General features: G+C 41.9%; 1 non-coding gene and 1 pseudogene across 1 annotated transcript; one reads left to right on the forward strand and one right to left on the reverse strand.

Annotated features, from left to right (window-relative positions):
- Positions 1-715: 715 nt before the first annotated feature.
- On the forward strand, positions 716-857 carry LOC118724965 (annotated as a pseudogene).
- Positions 858-7,521: 6,664 nt separating this feature from the next.
- Positions 7,522-7,685, reverse strand: LOC118725201. Its single transcript, XR_004989927.1, has one exon. It is a non-coding gene; the product is annotated as a U1 spliceosomal RNA (small nuclear RNA).
- Between the last annotated feature and the right edge of the window lie 11,706 nt (positions 7,686-19,391).

Here is a 19,391-nt window from a genome sequence, read left to right on the forward strand (position 1 = left end):
CCTGTATTTTAACTGTAATTTCGATGTGGTTGTGGGAGGCGGCAAGTACAAGCTTTTACCTACACTACCATCTTGGCTCTCTTGAAGGATTACTTTGTGTTGCTTATTTGAAAGTAGCTAAGAGTGTAGATCTTAAAAGTTAAATCGCAAGAAAAAAAAAAAACACCTTTTTTTGTTACCACGTGACAGATGGTCATTATTTTGTATACCTAAAACTATTGATAATATAATATTACTATAAAATTTGTGCACAACTAGGATCACTAGGCCTGGCCGCCAATCAGAGCCAATCTGTGGGGCTAATGGGGCCCCCTGCTGGTGCTGCCTGCTCACTGGCCCTGCAGGCTGGGGGCAGCTCCTGCATTGAGCATCTGCCCCTTGGTGGTCAGTTCTTTTTATTTTTTATTTTTTTAAATTGATTTTTTACAGAGAGGAAGGGAGAGAGATAGAGAGCTAGAAACGCCGATAAGAGAGAAACATTGACCAGCTGCCTCTTGCACACCCCCCACTGGGGATGTGCCCGCAACCAATGTACATGCCCCTGACTGCAATCGAACCCAGGACCTTTCAGTCGGCAGACCGACGCTCCACCACTGAGCCAAACCGGTTTTTGGCTGGTGGTCAGTTCTTATCAAATGACTGGTTGTTCCACCAGTTGTTCTGCAGTTTGGTTAATTTACATATTAGGGTTTTATTATATAGGATGTTAGGTATTATCGCTTCTCGGCCTTTTGGCTAAGATCAAGTGTAGGATGTTAGTTATATCTCAATAAAAAAATAAAACGAACTTTTAAAGTAAAAATTAGTAATAGAATTTTTGCTAGACTTGGTTTCATTATAGCAATGAGTAATATCCATATATAGATACAAGAAATAATTGGAAATAATCCCCAGCTCCTCTACTCAGGAACCGGACCTGCTCCTTTTCTGTGCTGGATGCGGAAAAGAGAGAAACACCCACAAAAACCACCTGGGGGATTCTTTTTTTTTTTTTTTTTTTTAAATATATTTTTATTGATTTCAGAGAGGAAGGGAGACGGAGAGAGAGATAGAAACATCAACGAGAGAGAATCATTGATCAGGTGCTTTCTGTATACCCCCTACTGGGGACCAAGCCTGCAACCTAGGCTATGCCCTTGACCAGAATCTAACCTGGGACCTTTCAGTTTTCAGGCTTTATCCACTGAGCCAAAATGTCTAGGGCCACTTGGGGGATTCTTAACATGGTGGTTACTGGGTCCCACTCTGCCAAATTTTATCTCAGTCGATCTGGGTGGGCCTAAAACATGCATTTGTAATAAATTCATAGGTGCTGCTGCTGCTGGTGGTCTGAGGACCATATTTGGTAACTAATGAATTAGATGATCAGCATCAGATTAAACCTTGGTGAGTTTAATTTGATTTTACAGAGCATTTATCACAATTATTAATTCTGATTTAAGACTTCAAAAGCCTCAAAAATTAATCAGGTTTTAAGATGTATCTGTCTTTTACTTCTAAGACTATTCTTTCTTTCTCTTCTTTTTCTTTAGATCACTACTTCTCAAATGTGTCATCAGTACCACAATTCTCTTAAATATGCTGGACTAACTACCATTCTCAATAGATCTGTTTCTTTCCCCCAACCGAAATTTCCCGTCATTTTAATAATATGCGCTACCACTGTCACCCAGGTGTTCTGTATCTTGGTCTCTATGAGTCTATAAAAAGTGTCTAGCCCAGCTGGCCTGGCTCAGTGGTTGAGCATTGACCTATGGACCAGGAGGTCATGGCTAGCTAGATTCTGGTCAGGGCACATGCCCAGGTTTTGAGCTCGATCCCCAGTGTGGGGCATGCATTGATCTCTCTCTCTCTCTCTCTCTCTCTCTCTCTCTCTCTCTCTCTCTCTCTCTCTCTCTCTCTCATCTTCCTCTCTAAAATAAATTAAAAAAAATTTTTTTAAAGTGTCTAAACTTTTTCTCCTACCACCATTGGCAAAAATCTTAGGAAAATACAGTTGCCCGGCTATAGATCTTTTCAGCCACAAGAGGCGCCAGTCTCACAGGAATGGCTTGGATCTGGCACTTCCTGAGCAGCAGTTAGAGAAGCTCAAAATGATGCACATGCTCTCTTTTAACACCAGCTCAGAAAGCTGCCCTCATTCATGTCAGGCGCGGTTCCTCAATCACATGAACTCCTATTCCAGAGGAAAGGGTTTTTATGGGTTTATTTTAGACTGCTGAAAGAAAGATTGAGAGAAAAAAGACTGTTCTTGAATTTGGACCTTGGGAAAAGGCTTTGTCCTTCAAAGTGATTCGAGAGTCGCCTGGGAGTTAGTTAGAAATGCAGAAACTCAGCCCCACCCAGGCTCTCTGACACCATCTTCATTTTAACGAGCTCCCAGGTGATGTGAGCACATTTTACAATCTGAGAAACTGCTGTAGAGGACTGTGCCCACTGCTTTTATTTTAAAACACTTACACCTTCATCCTCCTTCCCTGCATCATCCCCACACTCCAGAAAAACATAATATGGACCTTTGATTATTTATTTATTTATTTATCTATTTATTTATCTATTTATTTATTTTTAATATATTTTATTGATTTTGTACAGAGAGGAGAGAGATAGAGAGTTAGAAACATCGATGAGAGAGAGAGTCATCGATTAGCTGCCTCTTGCACACCCCCTACTGGGGATATGCCTGCAACCAAGGTACATGCCCTTCACCGGAATCGAACCCGGGACCTTTCAGTCCCCAAGCCGACGCTCTATCCATTGAGCCAAACCGGTTTCGGCTGATTTTTTTTTAAATGGGTTACAGAGACACGTAAAGATTTTTGTTTTTAAGTGAGAATGCTTTAAAAAAAATTTTTTTTCTCCCTGAGGCTACTTTGAGGGGTCATTAAAAATGCAATTAAAATGTGCTACTTAGTGGCAGGTGGCAAATCACCCCACGATTAAGAAATTTTTCTGACAATTGGGGCTAACTGGTGTCCAAATGGCCTGTGTGCTCAGGCAGAAAAATCCATAAATCCAGTCAGACGTGCCAGACCGGTAGCTCTGTGAAATGGAGTCCTTCGCCTTCTCCTGTCCTGGTCAGAACAGCTTCTTACACCAGTGACCCACTTCCCTGTCCTCGCAAGGCTACCTTCCTGAGGAAACGAGGCTGCAGGATATAAAGGACAAGCATTAATTTATCTTCTCTTTCCTTACACTTGTCCGTAACACAAACAAACGCACAGGCTTCTTTCCTCTTGAGCTAAATGTAACTTCAGCACTTCTCTCGCCTTAATGTGTTTTCCTAATTAGCTTTAACATTAAAACCAGCTGCTGCTGCAGTGTTTTTTACTTTGAGAAGGCGCTGGAAGATTAATCGACTCATTATGTGGAAACAGGGGGATATAAATTTAGGGGAGCTTTTTGTTTAACTTGGATTATAAATTGTGGCTCATTTTCCTTGTGTTTTCCCTACCCTTTACGTTTCCCACCACTAAGGGCTTTTTTGTTTTAGTCTTATAGATGATGCTTTCTTTGTTTCTTTTTTTTTTCTTCTGTGCCCTCCTAACTGCCCCCTGTACCCTTTTCTTTGTTGCTTTAAAGTGAAATCAATTTAGCATCTAAATACAGATACTGGTTACTGAGTCAAGAATAGTCAAACAGGAGGACTAGACTGGGAGCTGACCATATTCCTGCCTTAAGGACCTTTAGATTCCAGGAAGGTCTCCAACCTCTCTGAGCATGAGTTCCCTCCCATGTTAAATGGAGCTAAAGTCGGTTCTACCTAGCAAACCCAAGAAAAAGCCAAACTTCTACAAATCCCTTAAATGCTCAGTTTGGTCCTCTGTAAAACAGGGAAAATAAATATATGGTACAGCTGGGTCTGCCACTAAAGCTGGTTCTTACTAGCAAATAGCGATAATGAGAACTTGAGATACAGTATAATATATTAGATCTTGCATTTTATTTTATTACCGGAGGCCTGATGCATGAAATTCATGCAAAGGGACTCGGCCCTTGCAGCCCTGGCTGCCTTCGACCTCATAGCCCCGGCTTTATCCGGAAGGTCATCTGAACGGTTGTTCCGCTGTTCGGGCATTCGGTCGATTTGCATATTATACTTTTATTATTATAGACTAGAGGCCCAGTGCATGAAATTTGTGCATTGGGAAGGGGGGGGCGGAAGGGAAGAGGGTCCCTCAGCCTGGCCTGCACCCTCTCCAATCCGGGACCCCTCTTGCAATCTGGGACTGCTGGCTCCTAACCACTCACCTGCCTGCCTGCCTGATTGCCCCTAACTGCCTTTGCCTGCTGGCCTGATCACCCCCTAACTTAGGGGTGTCGAACTCAATCAGAGAAGGGGCCAAAATCTAAAATCCAGCCTAAATCGCGGGCCGAATGGTTTACTGAACAGTCATAAACTGTCATTGTGATGGAAACGCAGCGGAGTGCAGTGATGACAGCGCGGTGCGGGCCACATTGCAAGGCCTGGCGGGACGGATTTGGCCCGCGGGCCTTGTGTTTGACACATGTGCAACTGCTCCCCTGGCAGCCTGATCTCCATGACTGCCCGCCCTGCCAGCCTGATTGCCCCTAATGGCCTCTGCCTCAGCCCCTGCCATCATGGCTTCGTCTGGAAGGACATCTGGAAGATGTCTGGTCTAATTACATATTATTCTTTTATTAGTATGGATTACTTTTATTGATTTCAGAGAAAGGAGAGAGAGAGAGAAACTTCAATGATGAGAGAGAATTATTGATCAACTGCCTCTTGCACACCTCCTACTGGGGTTCGAGCCTGCAACATGGGCATGTGCCCTTGACCAGAATCTAACCCAGGACCCTTTAGTCTGCAGGTCGATGCTCTATCAATTGAGCCAAACCAGATAGGGCAGGTAATGTATCTTAAATTCACTATATAAATAAGATGTATAACATTCATTTAACTTTCCTTATTCTAGAGTGCATGAGAGAGAAACATCGAGTAGGGATGTGCCCACAACCAATGTACATGCCCCTGACCAGAATCGAACCTGGAACCTTTCAGTCCACAGACCAATGCTCTACCACTGAGCCAAACCGGTTTTGGCAAGCTGACTCTATTTTATAGCCATACTTGTGGTTTGGTGCATGAAATTCATGCACATTAAAAGGGACACTCACACACACACAAAAATAAAAATAAAAATAAATAAGAGGGGGACCCAGAGTCAAGTCCCCATTCACCCACATGCACCTCAAAATGGCGTGAGATCCAGACCCGACTGCTCCCTCCCCCCCACAATTGGGCTAGATCCAGGCTCTGCTAGTCCCACCCTCGTCAAGCCCCACTAGGGGTGCAGCCTCAGGTCCCCTGGCCCAGTGCTGGGGCAGAGAGTGCAGCCTGAGGTCCCTGCCAAGCTCCGCCTGGTGCGGGGAGCAGCCTGAGGTCCCTGAGCCCAGCACCAGGCCGGGAAGCACACCTTGAGATGCCCCGTCAAGCCCTGATGGGCGGGGAGGAGGGGCATGGCCTCAGGTCCCTGCTGACTGCTCCTTAAGGCTCCTATGGGAACTTGGCCTCAGCTGTGGGTGCAGCCATCTTTGTGATAGATTGATGATCAATTATCATATCCCCTCTTGATTAGATAGGATTCTATGAGGCAAAGTAAGGGCATGGTTACAGCATTCTCATGGGTTTCGAATCTACTCAATTACTCGCACCTGAACTCTATCAAGCCCACATCACTCAGACACGTGGGGCCACGTGTTTGGACCATAGGTTCAAGCTTACAAATATAGCTTTTGCTATAATTGTGCTGGGTGGGCTCTGCCCTCCAAGCTGGGACTTGCACGTGGCAATGAGAAGACGGTGCCCTCTCATTAGTCTGAAGTTTGAACCTGTCCAAACACGGTAGCTGCTCTCCACAGGTAATAAGTGGGTTGTTAATGTATTTGAATGGAATCAGCTAAGGACCTGCTCTGCATTCTTTGTTTTAATCTCACCGCAACCCTATTAGGTAGGTACCAGATATTTATTTCCCCTGCTTTACAGAGGAGCAAAATGAGCTTTTAAGGGGTTTGCAGAAGTTTGTCTTTTATTTGGGTTTTATGACTACAAGTTCCACTGTTTTTAACGTATGTGCTTGATGGCCACCTGCCTGGGATTCAGTGTTTTGTCTGTAAAAGGAATGGGCTTTAGAGCATTTATCCAGCTATGATTTTGCATCTTGCTTTTACATGCCCATCACCCCCCACCCTGTCCTCCAGAATGTCAGGCACAGTCTAGATTCCTGAGCCAGGAGTGAGAAGCACTCGGACCTGGAGCTCAAAGGATACAAAAAACAGGGTCAAGTGACATCCAAAGGCAAGCACTTCCCCTACAAACAGGAGAGCTCATCCACACAGGAATAGTACAAGTCAGAGTGAGGAAAGAAGAAATGTACGCTGTTTCCCAGAACCCATGTCTAATGGACAGGCTATGTTTTTGCACCACTTCAGACCAGCGTCCAACACCCCCGAGGGCTCAGTGCTGTCCAGTGTGGCAGGAATGTGTCTCATATGGTGGCTATGTAGTGCTGACCCCAGGCTTGCAGACAGTTATCAGCAACCACAGTTACAAGTCATGAGATTCTGAATCCAAGTTGTTTTCTGTCATAAAATATGTGCTCTTATGAGCACTATGTCCTTTTTTTTTTTTTTTTTTAATTCTCACATGAGGACATTTTAGAAGGAGGAAGGGGGAGGGAGAGGAGCAATATGGACCGTTTGCTTCCTGAACACAAACTGACTGGGGCCGGGGATTGAACCCACAGGTATGCACCTTGACTGGGAATCGAACCCACGACCTTCCAGTGCATGGGATGAGCTTTTACCAACTGAGCCACACTGGCCAGGACACACTATGCCATTTTTTCAGGGAGAAACGGACTGATTATCTAAATGTTTGAGTGTAGGATTGGGGCAGGCTCACATTTTTTGCCTAATTGCAGTAGCATTAGCATTCACTTAATGTCATTTATTAAGTTTACTGTGTATTACTTCCAATCTTCAAACTAGCCTCCAAGGTGATGCTACTGCTTGGGTTTTACGGGTGAGGAAACTACGCTTAAGGATGTTACTTACCCCAGATCAGTATGTGTAGGGACCTGGGTTCAAACTCCAGTCTGTGACTCTAATGCCAGAGTTTTGTTCAGAATATTGTGCTGCCTCTCCAAACCTTTCCTTCCCTTGGAGTAGTGGACTTAATGGGGAGAGTAACTCACACTGAAAGGCAAGTAGAGTCATGGATGAAATCTTTCCATGAATTTTTATTTTATTTTATTTTTTAAACATATTTTATTGATTTTGTACAGAGAAGAAGGGAGAGAGAGATATAGTTAGAAACATTGATGAGAGAGAGTCATCGATCAGCTGCCTCTTGCACACCCCCTACTGGGGATATGCCCGCAACCAAGGTACATGCCCTTGACCGGAATTGAACCCGGGACCTTTCAGTCCCCAAGCCGACGCTCTATCCATTGAGCCAAACTGGTTTTGGCTATTTTATTTTATTTTATTTTATTTCAAGGGAGAAGGTTAACGCAGTCCCCCAGTCCCACAGATTATGCAGTCGAGTTTCCCACATTTGGGGAAATCACAGGGGTCTGCACATCCGGAGTGCAATGGGTAAGCCTCGTCCTGGGAAAACGACCTTTGTGATCATGGTGTCTCCCCTGCCAGGTAAGTAGAAATTTTTATTTTGATATCTCTACTAATTACAGAGAAGAAGCAAACAGGAACCGTCAGAGCTGAATCCTATAAAGAAGTAATACTGAGTTGTTACCAAGTTAATGCTTAATCATAATATCACTAAACAATATTTTTTTTTTTTACAGAATTATCATTATTAATGCTGTAGAAAGTAATTGGGCCAGTGTGGCAGGAAGCAGTTGGTGATAAAGATACAGGTAAGGGCCCTAAGCTGGTTTGGCTCAATGGATAGAGCGTCAGCCTGCAGACTGAAGGGTCCGGGGTTCGATACCGGCCAAGGGCATATGCCTGGGTTGCCGGCTCAGTCCCCAGTAGGGGGCATGCTAGAGGCAGCCAATCAATAATTCTCTCTCATCATTAATGTTTCTATCTCTCTCCCCCTCTCCATTTCTCTCTAAAATCAATTATTTATATATATATATATATAAATATAAATATATATCTAAATCTATCTATCTATCTATCTATCTATCTATCTATATATATATATATATATATATATATATATGATGTAAGTAAGGTATTCCTGAAACCTGAAGCAGAAATATTTGTAAGTGGCAGGCCCAAAGCCTGGCTAGCTGTAGGAATGAGATGGAAGGTCAGACTCAGGAAAGAGGTAAGGGAATCTGTGTTGATAAAAGTGAAGGCAACATGAGCCAATGAATGAGGAAGTCATAGATGTTGGACAGGGACTGGCAAGGCACATCTTGTTTTATAATGCTTTGTGTATTCAAAACACAATAATTCAGTGCTTTATTGAATGACATGCACATATATGTCTCATTTGGCACATCCAGACATTCACTGATTTTTAGTGAGGAAGCTTTTCTGTCCTGACTTTTTGAAATCTCGGAATACTGACTGAAATAGCCAGTACTAAAAAGAGCAAGATTTCTATTTTTCAACAATAATCGACAAAGTATTTTTTGACATATGTACTACTATTTGTAATACTTTAAATGATAAAATAAAAATTTAAAAAAGATAAAAAATAAACTATGTTTCAACTCAAGACTATGCAGGGACAATAAAATTTAATTGAGATTTGGCCCTATGAAAAGAAAACATATGAAGACTATATGTATAACTATATGAAATATTTTAGCCTATATATGCATTAAATTTCATACACAGTACTGAATAGTGAAATTATTTTTGTTTTTAAAGATATTTTTATTTTTAGAGAAAGAGGAAGGGAGAGGAGAGAGAAACTTTGATGAGAGAACAAAACATCCTTTGGTGGCGTTCTGCACACTCCCTACGAGGGGTCAAACCTGCAATCTGGGCAAGTACCCTGCCCGGGCTTTAGACCAATAACCTTTCTGGGCATGGGGCGACACCCAGTCAGCCGAGCCACACCAGCCCAGGTGTGAATAATGAAGTGATTAACATCAGTGTCTCTTCCACAGGAACTGGTGAGCCCCTTTGTGAGTAACAAGGAAATGCCTTGGTCTCAGTCTGGACTGGATTTCTTGCATCATCATTCAGGTTCTCTGGGTCCATGAAGCTGATTCTGAGACCCAACTGCAAACATAGTTTAGCAGTTCTCTGTCTGAAGTGGCTGCATTTCTGACTTGGAGTATATTCTCCTCAAACGCATTTCTAAGAACGTTTGCTTCATCCTAACAGCAGGTTGTGGTTACTGAGGTCTGGGAAGGGCCATGTCTCAGTGTGTGTGTTCCGTGTACGGCTGCCCTGTCATTGCTGTTCTCTGGCAGGCCACGCCCTGCCCAGGCGACGGAGGCTGGTTTTTCAGGAGGAGAGTCAAGGCTCTCACCTTTCTCAGCGCCATGAGCTCCCTGACCTCTCCACTCCCTGACGATGTCATATCGTCATTTTCCATAAAAGATATAGAATTCTACATTCTCTTGGGCACTGTTGTCAAAATGTTATTTCTTTTTAAATCACTACTAATTAAAAACCAAAAACCCCAAAACAAAAAAAACTGGAAACACCACGTTTGTACTATAAGAGGGAAAATATATTTGTTCCCAAGCAAATGTGTTGATTATTGGAATAACATTTATTTAGGCATGTGCCTTTATTATTATAATTGAATGTATAATATTGATAAATCAGTAGGTAATGGAGAAATGTGTTGTTTAAAAATCTTGAAAAAAATATATTATTATTATTTTTTAAAATATATTTTATTGATTTTTTACAGAGAGGAAGGGAGAGAGATAGAGAGCTAGAAACGTCAATGAGAGCGAAACATCGACCAGCCGCCTCCTGCACACCCCCACCGGGGATGTGCCTGCAACCAATGTACATGCCCTTGACCAGAATCGAACCTGGGACCCTTCAGTCTGCAGACTGACACTCTACCACTGAGCCAAGTCGGCTTCGGCAAAAATCTTGAAAATATATTTTTAACATTGCTCTTTCTCTGCTTTGTTTTATTTCATTTTATTATTTTTATTTTATTTTTCCAAATTTAATAAATCTTTATTGCTCAAACCATCTTGGTTTCTCCTGTAGTTAAGTCTTGATTGTTGTTCGTGTCACTGGAAGGAATTGACCTCCAGGCCAATTGGCTGTGAGGACCCGCTGTGTCTATAATGGAAGAATTGCTATGCTGGAGACATGTTTATGGGGCAGGACTTGTTCCAGTAGGACTTTGGTGGTCACTGAGTCTTCCCCTTGAATGTGTCCCTTATGAGAGTAGTTGAAATCTGATGTTGTCTCACACAGACCATTAGATACACTAGTTTTTGTTTTTTTTTTAAATTTATTTTTATTTTTTATTTTTAAAAAATAAATCTTTATTGTTCATATTATTAAAAATGTTCCTCATTCCCCCCCCCCCCTCCATTGCTCCCCTCTACCAGGTTCCCACCCCACCCTCTGCCCTTTCCCCACCCCCTATTGTCCTCATCCATAGGTACACAGTTTATGTCAGTCTCTTCCCACACCCCCCTCCCCCCTTTTCCCCAAGAATCGTCAGTTCACTCCCCTTCCATACCTCTGATTCTATTATATTCACCAGTTAATATTGTTCATCAGATTTTTTTTTAATTCCCTTGGTTTTTAGATTCACTTGTTGATAGTTACGTATTTGTTTTTCATAGTTTTTTAAAAAAAATATTTTATTGATTTTTTACAGAGAGGAAGGGAGAGAGTTAGAAAGCTAGAAACGTCGATGAGAGAGAAACATCGATCAGCTGCCTCTTGCACACCCCCTACGGGGATGTGCCTGCAACCAATGTACATGCCCTTGCCCAGAATCGAACCTGGGACCTTTCAGTCCACAGACCGATGCTCTACCACTGAGCCAAACTGGCTTTGGCTGTTGTTCATAGTTTTTATCTTTATTTACTTTCTCTTCTGAAAGAACCCCCTTCAGCAATTCATATAATTCTGGTTTGGCAGTGATGAACTCCTTTAGCTTTTTTTATTTATTAGTGAAGCTCTTTATCTGGCATTCGATTCTGAGTGATAGCTTTGCTGAGTAGATTATTTTTGGCTGTAGGTTCTTGCTATTCATCACCTTGAATATTTTTTGCCATTCTCATCTGGCCTGCAAGGTTTCTGTTGAGAAATCAGCTGATAATCATGTAGGTGCTCCTTTATAGGTAACTATCTGCTTTGCTCTTGCTGCTTTTAATATACTCTCTTTGTCTTTTGCTCTTGGAATTTTAATTATAATTTGTCTTGGTGTGGTCCTCTTTGGATTCCTTGTGTTTGGGGTTCTGTGCGCTTCCTGGACTTGTAAGTCTAATTCTTTCACCAGGTGGGGGAAGTTTTCTGTCACTATTTCTTTCAGTATGTTTTCAATATCTTGCTCTCTCTCATCTTCTAGGGACTCCCATAATTCTGATATTGGTTCGCTTGAAGTTGTCCCAGAGGTTTCTTACATTATCTTCAACTTTCTGGATTCTCTTGTCTTCTTGCTTCTGTGGAGGACTGTACTCTGGCTGTTTGTGTTCCAAATCTTTGACTTGATTCTTGCGATCTTCCATTCTGTTTTTAGGACTCTGTATAATATTTTTTATTTCAGACAATGTATTCTTTATTTCTTGTTGATCCCTTATCATTTCTTGTTGATCCCTTATTATTTCTAGTTGATCCCTTTTCATATCCTCATAGGTCTTATCGACCTTTTCTAGGAAATTCTTGAAAAACCTTATAAGTGTGGTTTTGAACTCTATATCCAGTCGCTTCTTTTCCTCCATTTCTTTTGTTTGTGAACTGTTTCCTTGTCTCAGCATTTTCACAGCTTCCCTGAGTTGTAGGGTGGCTTTGTGTGCTAAGGTGTCCTATATGGTTCAGTGGGTCAGCCTCCCAGTTACCTGAGGTGGACAGTCTTGGTGTAGCTTTTCGTGGGCTGTGTGTGCAGTCTTGTTGTTAAGCCTTGCTTGTTGTTGGTATCACTGGGAAGCGTTGTTCTCCAAGCCAATTGGCTATGAGGATCAGAAGTGTCTCAGCTAGGAGGGTTTCTATATTCTGCTTGAATGGGGCGGAGTCTCTGGGTGCCACAGACAAGCTTTGTTGAATCCCGCACAATTGGTTGCAGGCAGGCGCACCTCTTTGGTTTAGGCGCAGACAAGCTTTAGATTCCTATCTATCACTCCCTAGGAGAGTCCCATTCACTACGAATAAAAAAGCTAGCCACTGGAAGGGCTTCTGTGCTCCACTTGGATGGGACAGAGTCTTGGGTGGTGCAAATAAGCTTTATTCAGCTCCTCCCTACGAGTGTCTGGTTTCTGAGTCCCACAGTAATAGCCGCTGACTTCACACACCTCCGAGAGATCTCTGCCCACTGCCTGACAGTCTGGCCTCTCCCTGTCTGGGGCCAACTATCAGCGCAATAGGGTGATTCTGTTTTCCTCCGGAACAAGAAAGCCAGCCATGCGTTAGTTGTCCGCCCTCTCCATGCAGGGAGTAAGCCAGCAGGGAACTCTGCTCGTCCTCTCCATGCTCCTCAAGCAAGCCAGCAGCGAAGTTGGGTGGCCGCCTTTTTGCGTGCACAATTCTCTGCACCTTCACAGTTCCTGAGGTTCAGTGTGCCTTCTCTCTCCTTCCCAGATGGTAGAGCCTCCTCTCAGCCAGCCATCCAGCGCTTCAGGGCAATGTTTCCCCTGTTTTCCAGTTCTAAATTCAAATTTGTTGTGGTAGGCTGCATTCGGGTGTCTACCCTATGCCGCCATTTTAATTCTCCCCTAGGTACACTAGTTTTTGGATCTCAGCAGGCGAGCTACTGTCTGAGGCCACCCAGTAGGAGCTACAGCAAGAACTACAGTTTCTCCTCTTTGCTTAGGACTTGGTGGTTTTGGAGCAGTCTGACTGGAGCTGCAGTTTATTTGGTTAAGCTGCCAGAGGGAAGGCCATTTATATGCAAAAGCCACTGTGTGGAGCCTGGGTGGGTTTGTAGAATGTGCAGGGCAGGGTTTTAGGGTGTCAGTAGGCTAAGGCATTGCAAACAGCAATGGCTGCCAGCCAGCCTTCTCTGCCTTTATGAGTTTCCAAGTCCCTGTGTCCTGCGCCCCAGTGCAGTAAACAATGATTGCTGTGTGCACCTCTGCAAAAAAGTCACCCTCACTTTCCGACCCAATGGCCTACAGACCAGCTTCTCCCGTAGGCATCTGGGTCCCCTGCATTTCCCCAGAAATTGGATTTCAGAGTGATTGGGAGCTTGTCTCCCTTCGGGTTGAAAAAAAAGCCGCGGGCTCAGTGGCCCACCACCAGCCGATTCTCATGCCTCTGTACCTCAGCTTTTCAGTTCTTCAGTGCTTGTTCTTCTTTCACTTTCCTTCTAGTTGTAAAACATTCCTGCAGCCAGCTTTCCCATTGTTCTGGGTGATAGACGTTTTGTCTTTTAGTTGTAGTTTTGAAATTTTGTGTGAGGTGACAGTTTAGTTGTTTACCTTTGCCGCCATCTTGGTTTCTCTCTCCTATGTATCTTAATTAATATTTTTATTTATAGTGATTCCTCCAACTAGTATTGTTATTCAAATACCAACTGAAAAAAAATCACAGGACATACCTAGTCTTTCTATTCTTTATCATTACCTAATTTAATATTTATTTCAGTTCAATATCAAGTCTTAAATGAACTTCTTTCATTTTAACCAACATACTTCTCAAGGGAATAGCACCAATAGTACTCACTACTGAAAAGTGCCTTGTTTAGAAAGTTCTGGCTTTTCCCTGCTCAGAAAGCTTTCACTGGCATTTCCTTCAGACTTTTTTTTTTTTTTTAAAGTCTGTTGAGTTTTTAAAAAATATGTATTTTTATTGATTTCAGAGAAGAAGGGAGAGAGAGAAACATCAGTGACGAGAGAGAATCATTGATTGGCTGTCCCCCACATCCCCCCATTGGGGATGGCTTCCCACTGGGGGGTTGACCTCTGAGACCAGGAATTGAACTGTGAACTTCTGATTCATAGGTCTACACTCAAACATTGAGCCAGGCTAGTTGAGCACTCCTGCAGACTCCTGTGCTACAGGAACACACTCTCATTTTCCCTCTCTAGGAATAATCGAAATCATTCCTGAATGACCCAGTTTGCAAAACATTTCTCATTGCCTCCATCCTGTTGACCCCCAAATGGAACCTCATTCTTCTTCCCTGATTAGGTCAGCTTTGGTGTTCATATCAGCTAACCCTGGATTGGGTTTTCTGTGCCCATTTTCAAAAGGCTTTCTAATTATCAGTGACCCCTGTTATTGGCTTCTTTTGCTTCTCATTTATCATCTTCCCACCCTTTCTTGTCCCACACAGAATTCATTTTCAATCCCTTTAAGTTTTGCCCTGCTCTCCTTCCAACACACTGTTCCGCCTGCTTCCCATGATAGTTCCAACTAACGGCGACTTCATTGTGTCACTGACATGCACTGATGACTGCCATTTAACATCAAAGGTTCATGTTGCCCAGTGACCTTCAGATCAGGTTGAGCATCTGATTCTAAAAATATGCTTGTTAAAACAGTTCATGCAGTAACCCACACAATTCCCTGTAAAGTAGTGATGGCAATAAATGATTATTCTATTTATTTATTTATTTATTTATTTATTTATTTATTTATTCTTATCCTTATTCTAATCCAAAATTACACATACTAGTATTGATATGCTTACGTTAAACCAGAGAAATAATACAATGTACCTTATTTTGAACCTTAAAAAAGCAAATTCATAATTATTGGTGACTTCTTTGTAACTAACTGAGACTTTTCCTTTGCTTGCCTAATATATGTCAAAGTTGTATTATATTTTAATTCAAGAAATTTTGGGGTTTTGTTGGAAAATAAATGATGCTAAGAAATAAACAGTTGTGAAAAATGAAACATACTATCACTGTCCACACCCAATGATTTGGATGAAGCTTCAAGAATTTCTGTTCAAACAAACAAAATATTAAATGTAGCATCTGAGAGACAAATAAAACTCAAATTATTGACTAACCCTGTTTTTTTCTGCTAACATGATGTTACTATGGCTTTCGGCCTCATCCTTACCTCCTTACCTGGGGTGCACATTAACAATTCAGATCTCTAAGGCATACTGAGAACTGGCTTCTGGGGAAAGTGCGGTTTTAACAGATTCACGGTGATTATTTTGCATACCTGAACTTGAGAACCACCATTTCGTGGTCCTTTCTGTCTCTCAAGCGTCGAAGAATCATTGCCTTTGTCCCAGGACCTCTGACAACTTTCCTTCCACTACCAGTTCTAATAAATGCATCCAGAGTTTTGTGGGACTGTGGTTTATTCAATTTGAGGGTGGGGGTGGTTCTTTAACAAAGAGAATAAGATTTATAGACACAAAATCAGTTATAAAAATGAGTATTTATTCAGAATGAGAAAGAAATGAAAGTAAACTTCTAGAGCATGGAGTTTCAGGTGCTTTTCTTCTGAGACTTCTTTAGGTGATGTGCCAGAGAGCTTATGTAGAAATACTTCCCAGTTATAACTGGCTTCCTTCCTCCAAGGTGCAAACTCTGCTTCCCAGGAGCTCTCAACATGCATTGGAGTCCAGGTGAGGGAGGGACTTTGCAACTGAAGCTCACTAGCTTCAACATGAATCTACCTGAAATACAAGATAAGCCTTTTACTTACAGGCCATTAACACCCATGGCAGACGGTCTGGACTAATGGTGTTAAGAGGTAAATCTGAATCATATATACATACATATATATATATATATATATATATATATATATATATATATATTTAAATATTTTTATTTATTTCAGAGAGGAAGGGAGAGGGAGAGAGAGATAGAAACATCAATGATGATAGAGAATCATTGATTGGCTGCCTTCTGCATGCCCCCGACTAGGCATTGAGCCCATGACCTGGGCTTGTGCCCTTGACTGGAATCAAACCAGGAACCCTTCAATTCCCAGGCCAACGCTCTGTCCACTAAGCCAAACTGGCTAGGGCATGAACCATATTCTTACTGCCTTTGACTTGTCTATTTTTCTCTCTGCCTAGGACTTTATGATGACATTTTATCTCAATCACCAGTGTCCTGGTGCACAGATTCATGCACATTAAAAGGAAATTAATTAGAAGAAATATTTTAACATCACTATTCACCCTTTCTCTATAATAGAAATATCAACTAAATTCATGATTGACAAGACAGATGGAAACACAAGTGTGTGATTAGTGCCAGTGAGAGCTTTATATGTATCGTGCATGTACAAGTCAACTTAGCCTTTTATAGATATATATATAGAATAAACTTGCTTAATTAGACCTGCTTTCTGATTAAGCTAAACTTTTTCCAGCCCACTGAAGCACCCCAACTTCTCCATCAGGTAACTGTCAGGAACACAGCAGTAAATATCAACATGGAGCAGATTATTATTATAGATCACATTGGAGAACAAAGGGTAAAATATTTAACTGGCTGAAACTGGTTTGGCTCAGTGGATAGAGCATTGGCCTGTGGACTGTAAGATCCTGGGTTCGATTCCAGTCAAGGGCATGTACCTTGATTGCAGGCATATCCCCAGTAGGGCGTGTGCAAGAAGCAGCTGATCGATGATTCTCTCTCATTGATGTTTCTAACTCTATCCCTCTCTCTTCCTCTCTGTAAAAAAAAATCAAAAAAATAAATAAATAAATAAATATTTAACTGCAGCAGTGTTTGACTATATCCTGTGCAATGAGAAAACCTGAAGTCATTTTTAAGTTCCACCATTTCTTACTTTTAAGTTTGAAAACTTTCTAAATCTCCGTTTTCCAGCAAATGAAAAGAAAATAGGATTCTACTGAGTCACCTATCTACCTACTCCAGGACTTCTGTATGGGTCAAATGAGATGAGGCATGTGAAAATGCTTCATGAGCTTTTGGTTGACCTGTAAAATGTTAGCACCTGCCTATAAAGCAAGTCATGCTCCTCGGCTGAAGAAACTCCAAGGAGGCTAGTTGCTAGGGAGAGAAAGCTGGATGTTGCTACATGACATCATTACCTGGCTCCCACAGTGATTATTTCTTGGCTAGGCTGGGCTGTGGGCTGCATTTTGCTCCAGCAGGTCTTGGCAGCATTGGCTGCAGTTTGGTGGGGTGTCACTCCCGGGTGGTGGCGGGTCTGTCCTACTTGGGGGAAGCCGAGTGTTGGAAGCCAGGTCCATTGTACCGTTCATTTTTAAATGGCCAGTTCACCCCAAGGCAGCTCCTGCATTGAGCTTCTGCCCTTTGGTGGTCAGTGATCGTTATAGTACCAGTTGGATGGATAGCCTTTTATATATATATATATATAGATTACTGGAAAGATGAAAGGCTCTCCTCCCCTAGCACAACAAACAAAAGCATGACTTTTGATCATAGATTGATCAAAACGACTTGGGTGCCTGATACCTTTTTTGTCCATTCTAAAAAATCCTTCATCCACAACATGACTGTGGAGAACACCATGCTGTGAATACACCCTGATGGCAATGCCCTCTTCAGTCTCAGGTGAGGAGGGCTGTCTGTGCTTGGACTTCCTGTCCCATGACTGTCTACACCATGCATGTCAAACTCAGAGGCTAACACGGATTAAATAAGCAAGGTTTAAGTTTATGTGGGCCACAAAAAAGCAAAAGCTTCAATTTTCATAGAAACGTAGGTTTATTTCCATAGAGACATGCTGAATACAAAGGGCTAGAAATAAATGAGTAATCATTAACATAAAATAATAGACTATTTTAATAAAAATTAATATTTTTTTGAACATTAACTTACCAGACACCAAATAACTGCACAAATTAATAAAAGTAATAAAAATAAACCCATTTTTCTTGTTCTTCAAAAGTGAAATATTGCCTGTTGTGCACATCAAACAAGCCAGTTCAAGACGAATGACAGCAATTGGCTGCTAAAATATTCGCTGCTAGTATTAGTGGGGAGAAATGGTGCGCCTGTGCATAAGGGAAACAAATGCAACATGATTATAGTAATCAGTCATTAGTGAATGTTGTAGTTCGATATTAATAATTATGTGTAACAGGCTATTGTAAAAATTAAGTTATAAAATTTTTATTAAAACATTTTTTACAGCTGAAACCGGTTTGGCTCATTGGATAGAGCGTCGGTCTGCCAACTGAAAGGTCCCAGGTCAAGGGCATGTACCTTGGTTGCGGGCACATCCCCGGTACGGGGTGTGCAGGAGGCAGCTGGTTGATGCTTCTCTCTCATCGATGTTTCTAGTTCTCTATCCCTCTGTATAAAAATCAATAAAATATATTTAAAAAAACAAAACAAAAACATTTCTTAACATACTGTTATACTGGCGGGGCCGCAAAAATATTTGTTGTGGGCTGCATGCAGTCCATTATGGGCTGCGAGTTTGACATGCTTGGTCTCAACAAAGCTGGCCTTACTTCACACAGCACCACTGTTTGTTTAGTGATGCTGGAAACTAGAACACAAGTGAAAGATTTGATCCACCCCCCCCCCCCCGCCCCGGTTTAACTTCCAGATTTTTTGATTTTGTTGTTAATCCTCACCCAAAGATATTTTTTCCATTGATTTTTAGAGAGAGTAGAAAAGAGAGAGAGAAGAGAGAGAGACACACACACAGACACAGGGAGAGACAAAGAGACAGAAACATCAACATGAGAATGAGAGATACAGCAATTGGTTGCCTCCCCCATGCACCCCAACTGGGGCCAGATATTGAACCTGCAACCCAAGTATGTGCCCTTGATTGGGAATCAAACCCTCAACCTTTCAGTGTGAGGGCTGCTGCTCTAACCGCTGAGCAATGCTGGCCAGGGCCAACTTCTAGGTTTTAAAGAATGGTTTCCTGGTCTAACTAAACCCACGCTGGGCATATGTGGAGAATGATAGGGAATAAGGTTGGACAAATAGAGTGGAGATGAATTATGGAAACCATTAAAGGTCTGGCACACAATTTTATAGGTTTGTAATATTGCTTTTCCTCCTCACCAACTTCACCCATCTCTGCACCCCACCAAGCAGACTTGGACTAAATGAATACTTTTCTTAACTATCTTCTTCATTTTTCATAGGAAGATCTAGTCATCATATAAGTTCCTGCTTATTTCCTCATTTTCCCCCCCAGGTGTTTTTATTCAAAACAGTTCTGACACTGTGTTATAATAGTTCTCCATTTTTAATGTACCACATGTCATTTTAGCTTAATGAATCCTGAGTAGCTTATCATAAATAATTCTAAAAAATGTTTGGTAAATCTAACCAATTTAATTTTTTTCATGTCTTAGG

The sequence above is a fragment of the Pipistrellus kuhlii genome, unplaced genomic scaffold (assembly GCF_014108245.1).
Source record: "Pipistrellus kuhlii isolate mPipKuh1 unplaced genomic scaffold, mPipKuh1.p scaffold_m20_p_2, whole genome shotgun sequence".
Taxonomy (NCBI): Eukaryota; Metazoa; Chordata; class Mammalia; order Chiroptera; family Vespertilionidae; genus Pipistrellus; species Pipistrellus kuhlii.